This window comes from Macaca mulatta, chromosome X (assembly GCF_049350105.2).
Source record: "Macaca mulatta isolate MMU2019108-1 chromosome X, T2T-MMU8v2.0, whole genome shotgun sequence".
In the NCBI taxonomy this organism is placed as follows: domain Eukaryota; kingdom Metazoa; phylum Chordata; class Mammalia; order Primates; family Cercopithecidae; genus Macaca; species Macaca mulatta.
The window spans coordinates 99281281-99304679 of NC_133426.1; the positions used below are offsets into that span (position 1 = coordinate 99281281).

Genomic DNA, 23399 nt, shown 5'->3' on the forward strand with positions numbered 1-23399 from the left:
CTTTCTACTAAAATTTGCTAAGACAGCAATGCTAAATTTCAAGTCGTGCTTACTAATAAGTACCTGATTTATAACCCTTCTTATTTACCAGTTAATTATGAAAGCTATATTATTTCCCAGCAAGTCAAGTTAGGGATAGGATTGCTATTGTCTTGAACAAGTTTAGAAACCTGACTGCTATTTTTGTTTTCTTGAGAGCAGATGGCAATATGAGATTAGATATTCAAGACATATGTTTAAAGTAATGTTTATGGAAGATAAACAGAAAAAGCAGAGATAATCTTCATACAGAAATATTGAAACCTGTGAAAGAATAAACCATAGGGAGGTGGATTGAATATGAAAAGTTCCAGACTGCAGCACAGCTTTGAAAAAGATTTGGTCAGGCCATAAAATAGTGCTATGTCCCACAGAGAATGCTCATACTCTGTTATTGACTGAGGTATTCCAGAAGAAATGTGGACTCAGCATAAGGCAGAAATATATCTAGAGGAGCAGTGGCTAGAATTTTCAGCCAACTATACTTCCCAGAGCAAAAGATCTGAGTGACACATTTCCCTATCTGTCTATACTGACAAAACAACAACAACAACAACAAACAAACAAAAAACCCACAATTTTCTAAAGAATGGCAAATTTGTCAAATAATTATATATAAAAAAGCATCAGCAATTTAAAAAGAGAATTATTTCAGCCTTTTTTACATTTTATTTTTTAAGTGGAAGTTTTTTTTTTTTTTTTTAACTGTTTATGTTGCTTTATTGGAGCAAGATTCCTGATCGGTATACAGTGATGTATTTACTAAACAGAGACCTGTGCAATAATTACATACTATCCATCTAGATAGGTTGTTACACTTTTGCCTATTGATGGAATAGTTCCATTTATCAAGTTTTATACATCAAAAAGCTTTTGAATTTCACCAGACTGTCCATTAATTCACCTCTGAAAAAGTGGCATTTAATTTCAGCAACTATATTTTACAGCATTAAAAAGCTTACACATTAGGGTGCTTCTCTGCACAATGGCATTGAGCAGACAGAGCCGAGTCCCTTATCCCACCCAGATTCACAGTCACATTTGAGAGCTTTATACCAGAGAGCAGGGAGAGTTCCTGCTAACCATCACAGACTTCTTACTCTGAGAGCTTATCTTCTTGGCCACATTTTATATAGCCAATGAAGACATGCCAGCAACTGTCCCATGTATAACTTTGCATTAGAGCACCAGGTCTGTTGGATGGTGGTGGCAGGCACTATTACTTTATATCCAGGTAAAAGGCCAATTTTAAAAACTGCCACTTGGAGATAAAAATCAAGGGCACAATATACCCAGAAAAGTATTGAGCAATCTCGTATCCCAAATGATGTGAACACTTTCAGAAACCAATGGTAAATTGAACCCACGTTTCCCAGCTACGGAGATATTAATACATTGATTCAAATCCCGTTACTCAATCCACATAGCCCTGAGGTCATCCTGCAAAGTGCGTATCAAAAAATAAGAAGTTAGGGTGACAAAGTTTGACAGTGATGTTTTACAAGTCAAACTTGGAAGGTCACAGTAAGCATACCTATGCTGAGAGAAAAGCATCAAATCCTTTGTGTACACATTTAGTTTTACTGTAACAAAGCAACTTGTATACTTTTAATGTTTAAAACTGAGCATCATCTTTCCTTTCCAGTGAAACAAAAAGAAAATTTACAAATAAACAGGAACAAAATTACCATAGAGAATGCCAATTCCAAATAAGATCCTACAGGTTCTGCTGATTCTCCCATTGAGTGGCAGGGCTCAAGTCATCATTAGGAGAGAATTTATTTTTAAAAGTGTCATCTTAAACTGCAAGGATGTCTGTCAAATATCACAATTAAACATGCCAGAGGAGAAGCCTGTTGTCAAAATGCCCCCTTAACCCATCCAGACATCTCAAACCCACCCTTTTCTGACCTTCTATGACCCCATTTTTTAAAGTCTTTTTTTTCTTTTTTTAAACAAGAGAAAGTAGAAAGATACAAATTGGTAAATGCTAACTGTCCATATTCACGTAGAGACATGCTGTACTCTCTAAGCCCAATATACAGAGAAAGGAGGAAAAAAGCGAGAATTCTATGCACTACTACACAGGCACTTAGCACCCTCCAGCTTCCAGCAAAGCGAAGGGAGCAGGTTTTTCTTTTATCCCACAGAGCTCGGTGGTGTTGATTCCATACAGTTTTTGTTGAGACAGGAAGGGATAAAAATGAACTTCGAACAGAAAGGGGTAGAGACTCTTTTCCCATTGTATTGTGCTCAAGATATTTCCCGAAAAATAAGTTGAGAACCATGGAGTAGAGAAAAGAGACCTCAAGAACAGGGCGACTGAGCACAAGAGGGAAAAAAAAAAAAAAAAAAAGACTGCAACTTGCTCCCAGGGACTGGAGAAAATTTAAAAAAAGGAAGGTTGGAATTCATCAGTGTTCTATTAGTCATCTTCTCCTTCATCCTCCTCTCTTTCCTCCCCTTCATCATCATCTTCATCTTCTTCACCTTCATCCTCATCTCCTTCTTCATCAATATCTTCTAATCTTTCCTCCTCTTAATCATCATCATCATCATCTTCTCCTTCTCCTTCTTCATCATCCATATCAGGAACCAAGTAGTTCTGTAATGGGTTTGGCCAAATATCATCTTTGATGGCCTCTCCTAACTCATCAGCGCCTGCATCAGAATGGTCAGTAAACCAGGTAAAGAAGTTCTCTGGTTCCTCATGCTGCCTCTTCCTGCTGGCTTTATTCTGCGTTTGACTTGAACGTTTCATCAAATCCTTTCCAGATTTCCATTTGATTTCGGTGGACTTTGAAGATGGATCACCACTCTCACTCAGATGAAATTCTTTGGAGAGAACTTTATTTTAAAAATAAGGATTTTCATCAAAATAAAAATTTATTCTGTAACCTGATTTAATATCTTCAAATTCTGTCACTTCAACTCTGGTCAAATAATGCAGTGCCTCTTCGTCTTCCTTCCCAAACAGTGCAGACACTTGTGGATGGTTGACAAATGTTGTTACCCCAAAATTTGGGATTTTGGCGATCAATTCTGACCTCTTCTGAAAAAATGGTTGGTGGAGTTTGTTATATTTCTGTTCTACTTTCAAAATCTCCTCGCTGGCTTGTTCATTAAGTCTGTCTATTTCATTTTGTACTTCATCAATGTGTTCAATTGCTTCTTGCTGTTCTTTTTCTCCCTTCTTCGGCAAGCCTGCAGAAGCCGGTGTCTCCTCTGGTCCCAGAGCAGGCGGTGGTCTTGGTTTATTCTTTTGAGGCAGGAGTGAAGACTGCCCTTTAGGGGCCATGCTGTTCGGGAAGTCCTAGAACCAGACCACGAGTCTCCTCGCCCGTCCGGAAGCAGGCTGAATACTGGAAGATTTTTATTATTTTATTTTTATAGCTTTTTTATTTTTAATTTTTATGAGTACATAATGGGTGTATATATTTATGGGGCATATAAAATGTTTTGATAGGGGCATGCAATATGAAATAGTTAACCACTTCAAAGAGAATGGGGTATCCATTTCCTCAAGCATTTATCCTTTGAGTTACAAATAATCCAATTACACTCGTGAAGTTGTTGAAAAATGTACAGTTAAGTTATTGTTGATTTTAGTCACCCTGTTGTACTATCAAATAGTAGGTCTTATTCATTCATTTGATAATAGAATTGAATTGCTAGTTGTGGAGTTTTGCATCTATATGATTGGGTTGTATTTATTTATTTATTTATTTATTTATTTATTTATTTATTTTGAGATGGAGTCTCACTCTGTCACCCAGACTGGAGTGCAGTGGCGGGATCTCGGCTCACTGCAACCTCCACCTCTCGCGTTCAAACAATTCTCCTGCCTCAGCTTCCCAAGTAGCTGGGACTACAGGTGCCCACCACCACACTCAGCTAATTTTTGTATTGTTAGTAGAGATGGGGTTTCACCATGTTGGCCAGGCTGATCTCAAACTCCTAACCTTGTGATCCTCTCACTTCAGTCTCCCAAAGTGCTGGGATTACGGGCGTGAGCCACCACACCCTTCCTGTCTGTATTTTTTTAAATGTGTCTTTGGTTTTGGTATCAAGGTAACACTGGCCTCATGGAAAGAGTTAGGGTGAATTCCCTTCTTGTCAATTTTTTGAAATAGTTTCAAGAGTTTTGGTTTTACTTTTTCTTTGTATGTTTGGTAGAATTCAGTTCTGAATCTATTTGGTTGTGAGTTTTTTTTTGTGGAAGAGTTTTTTTTATTACAGATTAAATCTCACTACTCATTATTGGTCTGTTCAAGAGATCTATTTATTTGTGGTACAATCATATGAAAAGGTTCTATGTTTCCAGGAATGTATCCATTTCCTCTAGGTTTTCTAGTTTTTGAGCCTATAGTTGTTCATAATAGTCTCTGAAGAACTTTTGTATTTCTGTGGTATCAGTTGTAATGTCTTCTTTCACATTTCTGATTGTGTTTATTTGGATCTACTCTCTTTTCTTGGTTAATCTGGTAATGGGTTTATCAATTTTGCTTATGTTATTGAAGAACCAATTTTTCATTTCAATCATCTTTTGTATATACCTCCCTTATATTATTGCTTTTTCTGTATCCCAAAAGATTTGATAAGTCATTTTTTTTTTATTTATTTCAAACGTTTCTCTAATGTTTTTCATTTCTTCATTGACCCAGTTGTTACTGGAAAGGGGTCCCGATCCAGATCCCAAGAGATGGTTCTTGGATCTCACACAGGAAATAATTCAGGGTGAGTCTGCAGTGCAAAGTAAATGCAACTTTATTAAGAGAGTAAAGTGGTGAAAGGACATAGACAAAGTAGGATGTTCCCGAAAGTAAGAGGAGGAACACATCCACCCTAGTTACAATGCTTGTGTGTGTGTGTGTGTGTGTGTGTGTATACATATATATATATATGATACAAATAGATCTTGGGGAGATGTGTTCTGATGCAAGGGTTTGTGATAAAGGATTAATTTTCTTAATTACTACATTTTGCAAGAATCAATATTATTATCTTTAAAGCAAAATTAGGAATGCCCCTGTTCTCCAGATATGGGGATAACTGGACATGCCCAAGTCTGGGTCTGTTTCAGTAAACCTCATTAATTTGTTCCCTTAACAGTAAACATCTAGAGGCTAGGAATTTCCAATTTTCTGGGAACGCAGCCAAGCGAGTCTCAGCCTCATTTTCCTAGTCCTTACTCAAAATGGAGTCACTCTGGTTTGAAAGCCTCTGACACAATGATTGTGCAGGAGCATGCTATTTAATTTCTATGTATTTGTTTAATTCACAAAGTTTCTCTTGGTATTCATTTCCAGCTTTATTCCATTGTGGTGTGAGAAGATACTTGATGGGGTTTTAATTTTTAAAATATATTGACTTGTTTTGTAGCCTAATATGTGATCTATCTTAGAAAATGTTACATGTACTAATAAAAATAATTTGTAGTCTGTAATTCTTGTGTAGAATGTTATGTAAGTGTCTGTTTAGTCCATTTGATCTAAGGTCTAATTTAAGTCCAATGTTTCTTTGTTAGTTTTCTGTCTCAATGATCTATTCTGAGCTGTTAGTGGGATGTTGAAGTCAACGACTATTATTGTATTCCTTTCTATGTATTTTTTTTAGGTCCAGTAATATTTGTTTTGTAAATTTAGATACTTCAGTGTTAGGTACATGTATAGTTAGAACTGTTATATCCTCTTGCCAAATTGATCCCTTTATCATATAATGACGTTCATTGTCTTTTTTTAATTGTTTCTGATTTAAAGTCTACTTTAGCTGATATAAGTATAGCTACTCCTGCTCACTTTTTGTTTTCATTTGTGTGAAATATCTTTTTCCACCCCTTTACTTTCAGTGTGTATGTACCTTTATTGGTTATACAAGTTTCTTTTAAGCAGGATATAGTTGGATCATTTTTTAAGTCCATTCTATCAATCTGTATTTTTTAAGTTCAGCATTTAGTCTATTTGTATTCAAGGTTAATATTAATATGTGATTCATTATCCTGGTAATATTGTAAATTGTTTTTACAAATTTTTGTTTCCCTTTTTTTCTCCTTTTGTCTTTGTGGTTTCAGAAAATTCTGCCATGTTGCCATTTCATTCTTTCTCTTCCTCCTTTGTGTGCTGCTTGTCTGACAACTGTGTGTTTTATACTTCCATGGGTTTTTATGATGGTGAATGTCAACCTTTCATTTCCATATTTAAGGCTTCTTTGAGCATTTCCTGTATTGCTAGTCTAGTGGCAAATTCACTTAGCATTTGCTTATATGAATAAAACTTTATTTCTCCTTCATTTGTGAGGCTTATTCCAAATAAAATTCTTGGCAGACAGTGTTTTTCTTTTAGCACCTTAAAAATACGGTTTCATTCTCTTATGGCCTGTAAGGTTTTCTGCTGGAAAGTTCAATGTTAATCTAATGGAGTTTCCTTCATAGCTTACTAGATGCATTTTTCTTGTTAATTTTAAAACTATTTCTTTTACTTGAACTTTAGACATTCTGAATACAATATTTCATGGTAAAGTAATTTTTGCAATGTGTTTGCCTGAGTAGCACTGGGTTTCTCTACCTCAATGCCTAACTCTCTTGCTGAACTTGAAAAGTTTACACCTATTACTTCCTTAAAAATGTTTTCTATAACTTTTATCTCTATTCCCCCACAGTAATACCAATAATTTGTAATTTAATCAATTTATTTAGTCCCAGATGTCATAAAGACTTTTTAAAATCAACTTTTAGACTTTGTTATCAAATACTCCTGAATGCAGGAACAGCATAATAGGAGATAATCAGTGTCCTGGATTACCACACTTAATTGAAGTAAACCATGATGTAAATAAAATAAATGTTGAGATGGATTGTTTATCCAGTGAAATAATGAGTTTACCTCTTCTTGCTGATGGAGTAGCAGTTAATACTGACAGAAAAGAAGAAATTTCAGATGTTGGGGTAAGAAGGAAAGTAAATTTTCCAATTACACCTCAGAATGTTTTAATGAGTAGCTCTGAAAAAATTATACTATCACAAAATAATATTTCACAAACTAACATTTCTCAGTCAGTTCTATTTGGTAATAAAAATCTCATTACCGAATGCCACCTTGTTAATTCATTTAGCTGGAGAGGAGACATCAAGAACATACCAGACCCATTTCCTTTGGTGGTAACCTGATTGCCTTTTCACCTTTAAGCCTCTCTGTGTAGAACGATCAGAAGAATTTTAAATTTAAAAGTAAAACAAAATACTTCCCTCCATATTTTTAATGCTGTAATATATTCTTCTTTTTTTTTTTTTGGACAGGATCTCACTCTGTGTGCAGACTGGAGCATGGTGGCATGACCATGGTGTGCTGCAGCCTCAACCTCGTGGGCTCCAAAGGATCTGGGACTACAGGCACACACAGGTATGGGTGTCTATGTTTTTGTTGTTGTTGTTGTTGTTGTTGTTGTTGTTTTTAGTTTTGTAGATACAGGATCTCACTAAGTTGCCCAGGCTGGTCTCAATCTCCTGACCTCAAGCAATCCTCCTGCCTTTGCCTCCCAAGGTGCTGAAATTACAGGCATGAGCCTCTATGCCTAGTCTGTAATATATTCTCTAGACTATTAAAAATTTGGATAATATATATGTATATTCACTTCTATTGAATCTACTTGTGTAATATTATCTGTTTAAATGTTAACCATTAAACGAACTGTATGTTTTCAGCTATATATCTCAGCAATATATTCCAATTTAGATACAATACTGTTTTTCAAGGGAAGTGGAAATAGTTTGTACTTTAACCATGCAAAATAAAATTGTACTTTGAAATAAATTGATTTTTAAATGTTACAACAACTTTGCATTCTTGGGATAAATCTGAGATAATCGTTTATGATCCATTTAATATGCTGCTGTACTCAGTTGACTAGCATTTTGTTGAGCATTTTTACATCTGTTATAAGAGATATCAGACTGTGTGTTTTTTTATTTTGTTTTCTTTGGTTTGCATATTGAGATATTATTGGACTAAAATAAAGAGTTGGGAAGTAGGGAAGTATTTCTTTCTGTTCTGTTTTTGGAGCATTTATGAGTAATCGGTATCAGTTATTTAAATGCTTGTTAGAATACAATAGCAAAGTCTTTTTTCTGGGCCTTTGTGAGTATATTTTTGGTTAGTAATTTAATCTCTGTGCATGTTATTCTTCTTTTCAGGGTTTTCCTTTTTTTTTTTTTGAGTCTCTTTCAGCATTTTGTGTTTCTCTAGGAACTTTTCTGTTTTACATAAGCTATTCAATTTGTTGGTATACAATTGATTATAGTATTCCTTTATAATATTTGACAAATTTCTGAATGGTTGGTAGTAATGTCCTCTAATACTTTAGCTGTGGAATCAGGTCTCCCTTCCTTCATTCTTGGTTAATTGAACTAAAAGTTTTTCAATTTTGTTGAATTCTTGAAAGCACCAATTTTTGGTTTTGCTGCAATTCTGTATTTTTTTCTATTTTAGATTTTACTAATTTCCAGTATAAACTTTATTCTTTTTTCAATATGCTTAATTTTAGTTTTGTCTTTTTTCCATTTTCCTAAGGCCGTCGGTTAGATTATTGATTTGAAAACTTTCTTCTATCTGAATATAGATATTTTTACCTACATATTTCCCTCTATGCACTATTTAGCTATACCTCATAAATTTTTGAATGTGTTTTCTATTTTTATTTATTTCAAATTATTTTCTAATTTTCCTTGTGATTCTTTATTTGACCCATTTGCTGTATAGGAGTGTATTGTTTAATTTTCACATTTGTGAGTTTCCCAATTTTCTTTGTTATTGGTTCCTAGTTCCATTCCATTATAACTGAACAAAAATAATTTGTATTATTTCAATTCTTATAACCTAATTTGTCATTTTTTTGTTCTCTTTATTTGTTCCTTAATTTCTGTTACCATCTGCTGTCATTACTACAGACTTACACAGCCTTTGTCTCACCTACATCCTTCATGATATTATTTACACTAATATCACATATTTATTTGCTATATAATCCAGAATACAATTATATATGTGTTGTCTTATACAACTGATTTTAAATTAGTTAAGAGAAGAAATAAGAACTATCTGCTTTTGTGTTAATTTTTCAATTGCAGAATTACCTTTGTTGTTGCTCTTTGTTTTTGTATATGTACATAAATTATTGTCTGCAGTCACTTGCTTTTATCCTAAAGAACTTCCTTTGCTATTTATTATAAAGCAGGTTTGCTAGCAACACATTCTCTTAATTTTTAAATACTTTTGAAATGTCTTTATTTTGCCTTCACTGTTGAAAGATATTTCTCCTAAATATAAGATTTTTGATTGCCTTTTTTTTTTTCTCAAAGCACTTCAAATATGTATCTCACTGCTTTACAGTCTCCTTTGTTTCTGATAAAAAGGCACTTTTTAATCTTATTGGAGTTTCATTGTAAGTTATAAATAAGTTTTCTCTTGCTGATTGCAAAATTTTCCTCTTGTCTTTGATTTTCAGCATTTACGTTGTAACGTTTCTTTGCCTATTTTTCTGTTTAGCTTACATAGCATTTCTTGAATTTCTAGAATGTGTTGATGAAAGTTTTTCATCAAATTTAGAAAATTTTGAGCATTATTTGTTCAAATATTATTTCTGCTTCTTTTACTCCTCTCTGTTACTTTCATTACTAGTATGTTTGTGTGCTTAATGTTCCACATTTCTATGAGAATATGTTCATTTATATTTATTCTACTTTTCTTTTAATTTTTGATTTATATAATTTCTGTCAATTTATCTTCAAGTCTGCTAATTTTTGTACCATGAAGCATCTTTAGTAAATTGTTCATTTTTCATTATTGTGTCTATCAATTCCATAGTTTTCATTTTAATAACTTATCTCTTTATTAATATTCTCTGAAGAAACATTGTCAATTACCTGTTTGATACAGTTTGGATCTGTGTACCCACTAAATCTCATGTTGAGTTGTAATCCTCAATGTTGAAGGTGGGACCTGGTGGAAGGTGATTGGATTATGGGGGCAAATATTTCATAAATGGCTTAGCATCATCCCTCTTGGTGATGTCCTCACGATAGCGAGTTCTCATGAGATCTGGTTGCTTAAAAGTGTTTCACAGCTCTCCCCTCTCTCTTTTGCTCCTGCTCTGGCCATGTGACATATCTGCTCTCCTTTTACTTTCTGCCATAATTATATGTTTTATGAGGCCTCTCCAGAGCCCAAGCTTATACTGCTATATTTCCTGCACAGCATGCTGAACCATGAGACAAGTAAACCTGTTTTCTTTATAAAGTACCCAATCCCAGGTATTTCTTTATAGCAATATGAGAAAAGACTAATACAGAAAATTGGTACCAAGGCTTAAAGCATTGTTATCAAGATACCAAAAAATGTGAAAGCAGTTTTGGAATTGGGTAAGAGGCAGATGTTGGAAGTGTGTTGAGGGCTCAGAGGAAGGCAGAAAGATGAGGTAATGTTTGGAAATTCCTAGAGACTGGTTAAATGGTTGTGACTAAAACACTAATGGTGATATGAACAATGAAGGCTGGGCCATAGAGGTCTCAGACAGATAAGAGAAACTTATTGGGAATTGGAGCAAAGGTCATTTTTGTTATGCTTGAGCAAAGAATTTGGCTGCATTGTACTTCTGCCCTACAGATCTGTGAAATGTTAATGTTCAGAATGAATATTTAGGGTATCTGGTGGCTACTGAAAGATATTTCTAAGCAGCAAAGCATTCAGGAAGTGTCCTGGCTGCTTCTAACAGCCTATTCTTATGTGATATGCATGAGCAAATCAATGATCTAAGGCTGGAACTTATATATAAAGTGTAAGTAGAGTATAGAAGTTTTGAAAATTTACAGCTTGGCCTTGTGGTAAAAATAAAAAGCTTATTTTCAGGGGAAGAAATCAAGCAAGCAGCAGAAATTTTCATAAGTAAAAAGGAGCCAAGTTTTAATAGCCAAGAAAATGGGGAAAAGGCCTCAAAGGCATTTCAGAAATCACTGTGGCAGCCACTCCTATCATGGACCCTGAGGCATAGGAGGACCAAATAGTTTATGGGCCAGCCTACAGGTCCCACTGCCTGGGCATAGTGTGGTTACAATGCAACCTGCATCCCAGCCATTCCAGCTCCAGCCGTAGCTCAAAGGCACCTAAGTACAGCTTGAGCTGCTGCTTCAGAGGGTGAAAGTGGAAAGTCTTGGTGGTTTTCACATGGTGTTAAGCCTGTGGGTGCACAGAGTGTAAGAGGAAAAGGCATGGGAACCTTGACCTAGATTTTAGAGGTCATTTCCATGTATTGAAAACCCTGAATGTCCAGAAAGAAGCCTGCTGCAAGGGTGGAACCCTCATGGAGAACCTCTACTAGGACAGTGTGAAGTAAAAAATGTGGGTATGGAGCCCCCACACAAAGTCCCCACTGGGGCTTTGCCTAGTGGAGCTGTGAGAATAGGTCTATTATCCTCCACACCCAGAAAAGTTAGATCCACTGACAACTTGTACCCTGCTTGGCTTCTGGAGAGGCCTCATAAAACTGACAATCATGATGGAATGTAAAGGAAGAGCAGACATATTACATGACCAGAGAAGGAGCAAGAGAGAGAGGGAGGAGGTCACACATACTTTTAAACAATCAAATCTCATGAGAACTCGCTATCATGAGGACAGCACCAATGGGGATGGTGTTAAACCATTCACTAAATCATTCATGAGAAATCTGCCCCGATGATCCAATCACCCACCACCAGGCCCCATCTTCAACACTGAAGATTACAATTCCACATGAGATTTGGTGAGGACACAGATCCAAACTGTATAATTTCACTCCTGGTATCTGCAAATCTTATGTCCTCACATTGCAAAATACAATCATGCTTTCTCAACAGTCTCCTAAACTCGTAACACATTCCAACATTAACTCAAATTCCAAGGTTCAAAGTCCCATCTCATTTGTAAGTTGGAGCTAAATTATGAGAACACATGAAAACAAAGAGGAAAACAACACACACTGGGGCCTACTGGAGAGTAAAGAGTGGGAGGAGGGACAGGATCAGGAAAAATAATTAACAAATATTTTGCTTAATACCTGGGTGATGAAATAATCTGTACAAGAAACCCCCATGAAACAAGTTTGCTTATGTAACAAAGCTACACATGTACCCCTAAACTTAAAATAAGAATTGAACATTTGAGGTCAGTGTTTGAGATTAGTTCTGACTCTATAATGTCACTTAGTTGTCTTTCCTTGGTTCTCTTTGGTAAACTAGCTGGACTAAAATTTAGCCTTTATCTCTGATGAATTCACTTCCACTGTTTTTGAGCACACCCTTAGGCTTGAACTTCTTCACACTCTGTTGAAAATAAATGTCAGTTCCTTTGAGAAGAGCTTCAGAGCTCTCTGTTTTATGGTCCTTTTCCTCTGCAAATTCTATTAACAATGACTAGGGGCAGGGACAGTTATGTCCTTCACTCTGAGTGACATCTCTGTTATTGGAAATGAGCACACAGCAGAGAGAGATAGTCGTAGATTCTGTTCTTTGTGGCTTCTTGTCTTTCCAGTTTTAGAATCTTTGCTTTATAAATAAGCTGGGAAATTATAATAAAAAATGTGCCAGTATTGTCAGTGCACTGTGACCAAGTTAGAGCTTCTTTCCTATATGAGTGGGGGCTGGGTGAAAGAAAAAAGCCCTCTCTTTTTAGTTGCAATAATCAAAAACACAGCTTCAGTAATAGGTAACTGGGGAGACAAATGATAAACGGTGATGTCGTGCCCCTCCTGGAAGACACCATAGCTCTCCAACTGGGAACTGAGGGGAAGACAAGTTTTGGTACTGCTGTATTTCTGTAGAGTTTTTCTCATGCTGAGTTAGGAGGGGAGTGGCGGAAAATGTAGTATGGTTCAAATAAAACAGATTTTTATGTTCTTTAATTAGGTTTTATATAGTAATGGTTTTTCATTTGCTGTCTGTATCTAAGAACACTTTCCAAGACTTTAAATGTTTTTTTAAATATAATTTATCCCAGTTTAACTGGAGAGTTGGCCTATACTACTAGGAATGAAATCTTACAAGATTGCTTCTTAATCATAGAAGAGGCAGTAGCTCCCTTGATGGTTTAGTTCTGCAATATGACTGCAAATTGTTCCTGAAAGTATAACCTAGAGTTTATTTCTTCAGTAGTTTGAATTAGTTGGTAAGTCATTCCCTTTAATAAATTCATTTCTGCTTAAATTAGGTAAAATTGATTTCATTTTCTGCAACTGAACATTTACCAATAGACTTCAAAGTACTCAGAGCATGCTGATTAAATAGTGATCTAAACAGCTTGTTTCAGATCTTAATTTCACATTGACAAACATAAGTCTTGGCCTTTCACACCTATGTGATTTTGCATTTACATATTGTGTCTTTTCAAGTCAGGTGACCCTAGAGAAATTATTCTTGTTTCCAGAATCATGGATACAGGTAAGATTTTTGTCTGAAATTTACTCTCTTGCTAGCTAATTTTTTATGCATATCTCTTTAATGTCTTTATTATATCTCTCATAATTATTCTGGATAAGGTAAGCTTAAGCTGTTTCTGAATTGTGCTTGGTTTTGACTTCTGATTTCACTTTATTTCCAACCAATGACTGATTATGCTACACCTTATACCTTGCTAACAATTAGAAGCAGATTCTTCACCAGCCAGTTAACTTCAATGGCCATTTTGAATAAGAGATTTTACTGTTGTCTGAACTGTAATCAGGGAAATATAATTACCTTAGAGTCATACCGTAGAAGTACTTAGCATTCAAGTACCCCTTATTAGCTAGGCTTCAATCTCTGACCCTTTCATGGGCCAAGTCTTAGAGAATAGTTCATAATTCAGCAAGTTGGTGGATATACAATGCCCAGGCTAGCTGACAAGCAAGGTCTTTATTACAGTACACACAACAGCATTATAGTTGCAAACGTCTTCTGATAAACGTAATGATTCTAAATCCTCTTTTTTAGAAGCAAGAAAAAATTGTCACATTTGCCTTTACAGTCTCTTGTTAATTAATAAATATTATTTAGTAGAGAACTTATAGGTTCTTAGCAAAATTGAGTATCAAGTTAAAGAGTTTCCATCTGCCTCTGATCTCACACAAGGACAACCTCCCTCACTATCAATATCCTGACTCAGAGTGTTACAATTGTTACAATCAATGAATCTACATTAGCAATTAATTATCAAAGTCTGCAGTTTACATTGAGGCTCACTCTGGGTGTTGTACATTCTACGGATTTTGACAAAGGTATAATAACATGTATTTACAATTGTCGTGTTGTACAGAATGGTTTTCCTGCCCTAAAATGTTTTTGTGCTCTTCCTATTCATATTTCCCTCCCCTCACAACCCTTGACAACCACTAATCTTTTCACTATCTCTATAGTTTTTCCTTTTCCAGATGTCATATAGTTGGAATCATACAGTATGCAGCCTCTTTAGATTGGGTTCTTTCACTTGGTAACATGCATTTAGAGTACCTTCATGCCTTTTCATAGATCAATAGCTCATTTATTTTTAGTGCTCAGTAATACTCCATTGTCTGGCTGTGTCTCAGTTTATGTATTCAATACCTACTTAACGACATCTTGGTTGCTTCCAAGTGTTGGCAATTATAAACAAAGGTGCTCTATACAATTTTATTCAGGTTTTATGTGGAAATAAGTTTTTAATACTTTTGGGTAAATATTAAGGAGTGTGATTATAGGATCTTATGGTAAGAGTATGTTAAATTGTTTAAGAAACTACCAAACTACCCACCAAAGTGGTTGTACCATTTTGCAATCCCACCCAGCAGTAATGAATGAAAGACCCTGCTTTTCTACATCCTCAGCAGCATTTGATGTTGTTAGGGTTTAGAAGTCAGCCATTTTAATAGGTGCGTACTAGTAGCTCACTGTTGTTTTAATTTGCAGTTCCCTAAGAAAATATGATGCTGAGCATATAATATTTTCATGTGCTTACTTGCCATCTACATATATATTTTTATAAAATATCTGTTCACGTCTTTTGCTCAGTTTTAAAAATTGAGTTTCTCCGTATATTACGATTGAGTTTTATAAATGTTTGAAATGCTTGTTCCTCGGTGCTGTAAAGAAATAGCACTTGAACATAGATTTAATTTCTTCAGCAAGGCCATTTTAACTTTCTGCAGAAAGCATACACTTGCCAGCGGTTTTGCCATGAAAGTACAACAAACAAAGGAGACAGGGTCATTTATAACCTGATGCATCCACCCTACTGCTTTGTCTGGTTTCCATCGGCTGGAATGTGACCTCGCACTCTGTATTTTTCCCGACTGGCTAGCAACTTAGAACTTTTTAAAGGAGACAAAGACAGAGGAGAAAAAAAGAAGGAGGAAGTAACTTGTGGAATGTTGAGAAAGGTAAAAACACCTTCAAAAAAGGAAGAGGAAAAGGCTATGACCTAATGCTTGCTTGGACCAGTATAAGCATGGCAGGGCAAATATTTAGGCTAAATTGTGGGAGCTAAGAACATAAAGTACATTGATTTCTTTATTACGGCCAGCAGATATTTAAGAATGTTACTACAGCTCTTTGAATAAATTTTGCTTATAAGAGAAGTTACTATTTATTCCTAATTAGATGGGGAGGAAAGTCTTTGAAGAGGAACTTCTACTTCACTTTTTACATAACAGTCATTTATAAAATGTGTCTTTTGCAAATACTTTTTTCCAGTTTTGGCTTGACTTCTCATTTTCTCGAAAACGACTTTTTAAGAGCAGAAGTTTTTAATTTCAATGAAGTCCAGCTTATCTATTATTTATTTCATAAATCATACCTTTGGTCTTGTAAAAATTATCACCATACCCAAAATAATCTGGTTTCTCCTTTCTGTTATCTTCTAGACGTTTTATAGTTTTGTGTTTTGACGTCCATGATTTGTTTTTCATGAAAGATATTAAGTTCTGTGTCAACATTCTTTTATTTTAATAGACAAGTCCATAGATTCCAACACATTTGTTGAAAATACTACGTTTGCTCAATTTTATTGCCTTTGCTCCCTTGGTCAAAGATTAATGAACTACATTATGTAGGTTTATTTCTGGTCTCTGTTTTTAGTGACATTTATCCATTTATTCTTCCACAAATAGAAAACTGTCATTATTACTTTAGCTTTACAGTAAGTCTTGAAGTCAGGTACTATCAGTACTCCAAATTTGTTCTTGTTTAATATTGAATTGACTATCATGAGTTCTTTACCTCTCTATATAAATATTAGAATCAGTTTTTCACTATTCACACCACTTGCTGGGATTTTGATTAGGATTTGTTGTATATATAGATAGATCAAGTTAAAAAGCTCTAGCATATTAAAAATATTGAGGCTTTCTATCTATAAACATGGAATATATCTCCATTTATTTAATTATTGATTTCTTTATTAGAGTTTTGTAGTTTTAAAAAATATAGCTCTTGAACATGTGTTGTTAAATTTATACCTATGTATTTTATTTTTGTGGGTGCTAATGTAAGTGATAATGTGATTTTAATTTAAAATTCTATTATGTCTTTTTTTGCTGATATATAAAAAGTCAATTGACTTCAGCAAATTAAACTTATATTCTGCAACCTTGCTATAATTGCTTATTAATTCCAGGAAGTTTTTGTTGATTCTTCTGGATTTTCTACATAGATATTCATGTCTTCTGTGAACAAAGAGTTTCATTACTTCCTCTTCAGTCTGCATAATTTTTATTTTCTTTTATTGTCTTATTGCATTAGAAAGAAATTCCAAGATGATGTTTAAAAGCAGTGGTAAGATGGTATGTCCTTGCCTTGATCAAGTGTTTTTCATCTTTAATCTGCTGACGTTAGGGAGTTTTAAGCATTCTTGAAATATTGACTACTTTATCCTTATTTAACACCCCTCTTTAAAAACTTTCTTGATTCTGAAGTCTTCTCTGAGATTAATACAATTACTTCTGCTATCTTTTCATCAGTGTTATTATGGTATATCTTTATCCATCCTCTTAATCTATATGTGTTTTTATATTTACAGTGGGCTCTTTTTTCTGGCCAAATTATAGCTGAGTTTTGTTTTTATGTCCACTCTGACAGTTTCTGTCTTTAAATCAGTGTATTTAAACCATTAACATTCAAGGTAATTATTGATACAGTTGGATTAATATTTACTACAATTGTTACTCTTTTTTCTATTTGTTGCTCTTGTTCTTTGTTTCTATTTTTGTTTTTTGTGTTTTTTCTATCTTTTGTAATTTTAATTGAGAAGTTTACATGCTTTCTTTTTCTTTTTTTATCATATAGATTATATTCATTTAATATCTTTAAAATTTTTTTTCTAGTGGTTGTTCTAGAGTTTGCAATATACATGTACGAGTAATCCAAGATTACTTTCAAATAACACTATACTATTTCATAGGTAGTGTACCTTATAATAATAATATATTTCTAATTTCTCCCTCTTATTTCTTGTATAATTTATGTTCTCCATTTCATTTACATGTAAGCATTTCACATGCATTGTTGGCGTTATTATTTTGAACAAATTATTATTTTTAGATCAATTAAAAATAAGAAAATAAAAGTTTTTATATTACCTTCACTTAGTCATTCTTTAAGGTTCTTTCTTTCTTTATGTAGATATGTATGCATTTCTGACTTATATTGTGTTAGCTTATTTTTTGTGTTGCTATATAAAAGTAACCGAGGCTGAGTAATTTATTTAAAAAATAGTTTACATTGGCTTATAATTTTGCAGGCTGTACTGCAGTCATGGCACCAGCATCTGCCCCTAGTGAGGGCCTCAGGAAGATTTCAATCATGGCAAAATGTGAAAGTAAGTCACATGGTGAAAGAGAGAGCAACAGAGAGAAGAAGGAGGTCTAAGACCTTTCCAAATGACCCGATTTAATTTAAATTAACTGAGCAAGAACTCTATCACCAAGCAGATAGCACTAAGCAATTTATGAGAGAACCACAACTGTGATTTAATACCTGCCAATAGGCCACATCTACAACATTGGGGATCACATTTTAACATGAGATTTGGAGGGGACTCTCATCCCAATGATATCATATACTATTCTTCTCTCTGAATAACTTCTTTTAAATTTCCTTACAAGGCACGGCTAATGGCAGCAAAAATTCTCAATTTTTGTTAGACAGAGTCTTCATTTACATTTCACTTTTGAAGGATAATTTTACAGAATTTAGAATTCTAGGTTGTTGATGCTTTCCTTTTAACTGTAAATATTTCACTCCACTCTCCTAATGCTTGTGTGATTTCTGAGGGGCTGTTGATTGTAATTGTTATTTTTGTTTCCCTGTAGGTAAGATGTTTCCCATCCCCCGTCCCCAGTTTCTTTCAAGATTTCTTAAGTTCTCTGCAGTTTGAACATTATATGCCTAGGAATGATTCTTTTTTATATTTATCCCACATGGTATTTTCTGCTTCCTGGATTTGTGCTTTTGTTTATGACATTAATGTGCAAAAAATCTCAGTCAATATTGCCTGAAATATGTCTTTTATTATGTTCTCTTCTTTCTTCTCCTTCTGGCATTCCAGTTAGGCATATGTTACACCTTTTGTCATTGAACAACAGTTCTTGAGTATATTGAATTTTTTCCATTTTTTTCTTTGAATTTTAATCTTGGAAGTGTCTATTGTCATATTCTCAAGCACAGAGATTGTTTCCTCAATTATTTCTGGTCTACTATTGAGCCTTTCAAAGGCATGCTTCATTTCTGTTACACTGTTTTTGATCTCTAGCATTTTTCTTTGATTATTTCTTATAATTTCCATCTCTTGTATATTAGCTATATTTTTGTGTGTTATCTACTTTTCCATTAATGCCCATAGCATATTAATCATAGTGATTTTTAAAAATACCTAGTCTGATAATTCCAACATTATTGCCATATGTAACTCTGGTTCTTGTGCTTATTTTCTTCAAACTGTACTTTTGTCTTCAAATATGCCTTGTATTTTTTTTATTAAAATATGGGCATGATTCACTTGATAAAGTAACTGAGGTAAATAGGCCTTTAATAATGTAGTGATAAATTATAGGAAGTGAAGTTAGCATTGTACAGTAATATAATTAGATCTCAGTCTTTTGATGAGTTGTCACCCTGGATTGTAAACTCCACTATTTGCTTCTTGTGTTTTTTCTCCCTTTTTAGGTGGAATAGAATGGCTAGAGGGGGCTGGAGTTGTGTATTTCCCTTTTCCTATGTGCAAAGCTAACGTTGCCAGGAGTCAGGTATTTACCTTTCCCGGGTTAGATTAGGCTCCGGTAAAATGCCAGCAGGTTAGATTCTGATAACATAGTTTCCCTGAAGGCAGGCATTATTTAGAAGTACAGAATGCTCTAGTATATTACAAAATGATTCATTTCCCCATCCTTCCTGGTGGAAGCACAAGGTGATTATTTTTTCCTGATATTTACCATGAGGACATGGTGGAGCTTCCGGAGGTAAAATTTACAAAAGTATAGGGTATCCCCAAATCCCTGACCACCATGGAGTTTTTAACTTTTAGACTTGTCCATATTGAAACTGCAGGGACTCATCAATTACAATTTGCGTTTTCCTCTCCAAGCACTGGTTCTGATAGAGGTTTCCGCTAGTGATCCACTACCGCGCATCCCAACCCCATGGTTAAGTTGTATTCTCTGTATTTTTGCCAAACGTCTCTCCAATTTTGAAGACATTAGTTTTTCCTGTGACCTTACTTCTTTGATAGATCTAAGAAGAATTGTTGATATGTAAGTTTGTTTAGCATTTTACTTTGGTTTTAGGACAGAGTGGTAATTTCTAAATTTCTTGCATACCAAATAAGAAACCTGTCTTTGAAAACTTTAAAGAATGGGAAGTTTATCCAAATGACCAAAAATGAATCGGAAATTGTCTGTTGAATAAAAACATTTCAGAAAGCAACAGACCAGGATATTATTTTTTGGAACCTGAAACAAACTCACAAAAGTAAATGAAATCTTATTTATGTGGAAATAGCAATTTAAGGTGTTTAGAATATATTTATGCTAAAGACATTTACAAGACATAATTATAATTGTTAAAAACCCTCTTTATATCTGTAAAGAACATGTTTACTCTTCTTTTTTATCTATCAATTATTATATAAATACAGAAATCAGATTTTTTTTTTTGCTCAAGCCAAGAAAATAATTATAATGCAAATTAAACAACTTAGTATATTGATGATTTGGGGATTTAAAAATAATTAAAAAAAAACTAATAAAATCCTCTACACTAAACCATTTAGAATACCAGTAATAAAAGGTTTAAAATAAATATTTAGGCAATGGAATATAACTTTCAGCAATTATTCTCCAAAAAAAAAAAAAAAAAAAGAAAGAAAGAAAAAAAACAGGGCCAAAATTTGAGCTTTTTCCAAAAAGTCAAGACAAATAGGCAACAAGTCTTTATGTTCTGAAAGAAAAATAATATTTTGTGTGGTTGGCTTGAATAAGAAATTGCATTTATTCCCCAGGACAAAAAAAAAAAAAAATCAATTACCAACTCTTAGTACTCCCTCCCGGAGTTATCATACCTCATCCAATAAGTAAAAAAGATAAATCTTAGTCAGTCAGTGTAATAAACTACTAGAGTCTCACCTACTTTCATTGAAGTTGGGACCAAAAAAAAAAAAAAAAAAAACCAGCAGATAAAATTATTATTTTTTAAATGTTGATGTATTGCTCTATTCTTGTTTTAATTTTTTAGTGGTAACAATTTAACTTTTTACTAGTAAAATCTAATTTGAAAAGATATTTTTAATTAAAAAGGAAGGAAGGTAAATATATTCTGAAAACATACCCTAAGGCAAGATAAAATACATTTATATTAATGAATAATCAACTTTTCTTCCTCCCAAAATATGTATAATAAACACCAGTTCAGAATAATGATTACCCCTAGTGTTAGATGGAGGGTAAGTATGAGGAATAGGAGAAGAAAGTGAAGGCAATTATGTGGCAGAATAGCAGCTTTCAACTGTTATTGTGGAATTTTATTTTCTAAGATAGTACCTGAGGTGTCATTTAATCAGTCTTTATAATTTTTAATGTCTTAAATATTTTAGAACACATCTTTTACGTTACATCTAAAGCAGTAGGGCCACAAATAACTTAAAAAGATTATTTCCCTTTTTTCTTTCTACTTCTAAAGAAGGTTATGTCAAAAGCACAATGCAAAAGCCAATGCGTTTCTTATACATATTTGTAAAAATCACACACAGAATATACTTTGTCATTTCAGTGGCTATCAATTTATATGCTCAGTGTAGGTTATAAAAATTAAATCAGGCCAGGCGCAGTGGCTGATGCCTGTAATCCCAGCACTTTGGGAGGCTGAGGCAGGCAGATCACCTGAGATCAGGAGTTCGAGATCCGCCTGGTCAACATGGAGAAACCTCGTCTCTACTAAAAGTACAAAACTTAGCCGGGCATGGTGGCAGGTGCCTGTAATCTCAGCTACTCAGGAGCCTGAGGCAGGAGAATCACTTGAACTCAGGAGGTGGAGGATTTAGTGAGTCAAGATTGCACCATGGTACTGCAGCCTGGGTGACAAGAGTGAGACTCCATCTAAAAAAAAAAAAATCCTCTTTAGCCTGAAGAATATTACTCTTTTAACCAATGGGTTCAAAGCCTTATATTTCTATGACATTTGCTCTTTTGAGATAAGAAAATTTTAAAATACAAAGATTTTCTGAGAGAACTGTATTCAAATATGAGAAACTTTTAATTGAACAGATGTTAAAGTTATGGAAGGAGTTGCCATCTGCTAGTAATGTTTCAGGCCGTTGTGAACATGTGAGGAATGCCTGCCTAACTCATACCTCATTATTTTAGAAGTAGTTTCTATCCCTCTAGCTGAAGAAATTGTTTTTACTAGCTTATGCCCATCCTGCCGTTATGCCCCATAATGTAGTCAGGCCATTAGGATTCTTTTTCTACAAGTTAGACTAATCAATTTAGAGACTGACAATAAGAAAATCTTAAAAAAAAAAAAAATGCCAGTACTTATGTCATGTCCATTGATAGGCAAAGGGAGATTTACATAGGGAAACAGGAGAGATGAGCAGATGTCGATAATAAACTGAGATAAAAGATCAAGTGGTCCAAAAAAGGGACAATAGCTAGGTTCCTTACTTACAAATATTCAGATAATACAAAGGCCTATTTTAAAGACATTGACTAATGTTTTAAGTGATATTGGAAGCAAGTGAATGAGTTTTAGCAAGGATTTATATATGTAGACTTAGATTTTAAAAAAATCACTTCAGCTTATAATGCAAGATGGCTGACTAGACATATTGGATGAGAGACCTCCTCAGAAAGAAGGTCAAAGTTATTGGTAAATGAACATTTTTCTAATGGAAAACTGAAGGAAGACAGCCAGGACCTGTTACAGTGCCCATGCGAAGAAGCTAAGGTGTAGAAAAGAAAAGCAGCAAGAGTCTGGCAGAGATAAACCACTGAGGAACTTAGAACTCTGTGGGAAGTGAAGGTAAGAGCGCTCTGCTCCCATCACTCTGGCAACAATCTGCTATCCAACTGTTGGAAATCCCCTGTGCCCTTCCAACCCTGGGAAATGCTTTCAGTGGTGATTTGGAAACTGCCAAGGGACAAAGAATTGGGTAAACAGCTTGTGTACACAAGCCTGCACTTCCTGCAGATCTGAACTGAGATGTCAGGTGCCATACCGGTTATGCACCTGTTGTGGGACACTGCCCAGTCCAGGGAATTTCCTCCTTTAAGTCATCAAACTACTAGATCCCCTGAAAACATATTCCCAAACCTGCTCTGGCTTTGGTAAGCACAGAGAATCAGCGGATGCTCAGGGAGCTGTGGAACCCCAGGTGATCTAACCTTTGGCATGAGATACTCCCAAGGAAGCAGGGAGCACAACCTGTCAAAACCCCCATGAGACAAAACAAATGAAGGTATGGTGCCAATCACTGAAGTGTGAAGCACTGACAGCTGGGGACTGTTGTGGAGAAGAGGTTGTCTCCCACCCCCCACCCATCAACTCTTGTGGATGCAGCAGTGGTTCTCCCCAGTGGGGTCCAGAAATTGAGCACCTGGAGAAAGTGTTTGTTGTGCTTTTCACAGTTCCTTCCATTTAAAAGTGAGTCCATGCTGCTTGGGCTTGCATACAGTGTGAGGCCAAACTCCCCATCCCTATACAGAGTGACAGTGTACCAGTAATAGATGACTGACAAGCCACCCAGTTATCTTCTCTGGAATGGAAAAGAGGTTCTGCCTTGAGTGCATGTTGATTACAGCCATAAATAAGCTATCCACAACCCAGGAACCCATACAAA

At 34.8% G+C, this 23399-nt stretch overlaps 1 pseudogene across 1 annotated transcript; it reads right to left on the minus strand.

Moving 5' to 3' along the window:
- Window positions 1-1799: 1799 nt before the first annotated feature.
- Window positions 1800-3580, minus strand: LOC144338541 (protein SET pseudogene; annotated as a pseudogene). The gene has a single exon (XR_013412735.1). The product of XR_013412735.1 is annotated as a protein SET pseudogene (transcript).
- Window positions 3581-23399: the final 19819 nt, after the last annotated feature.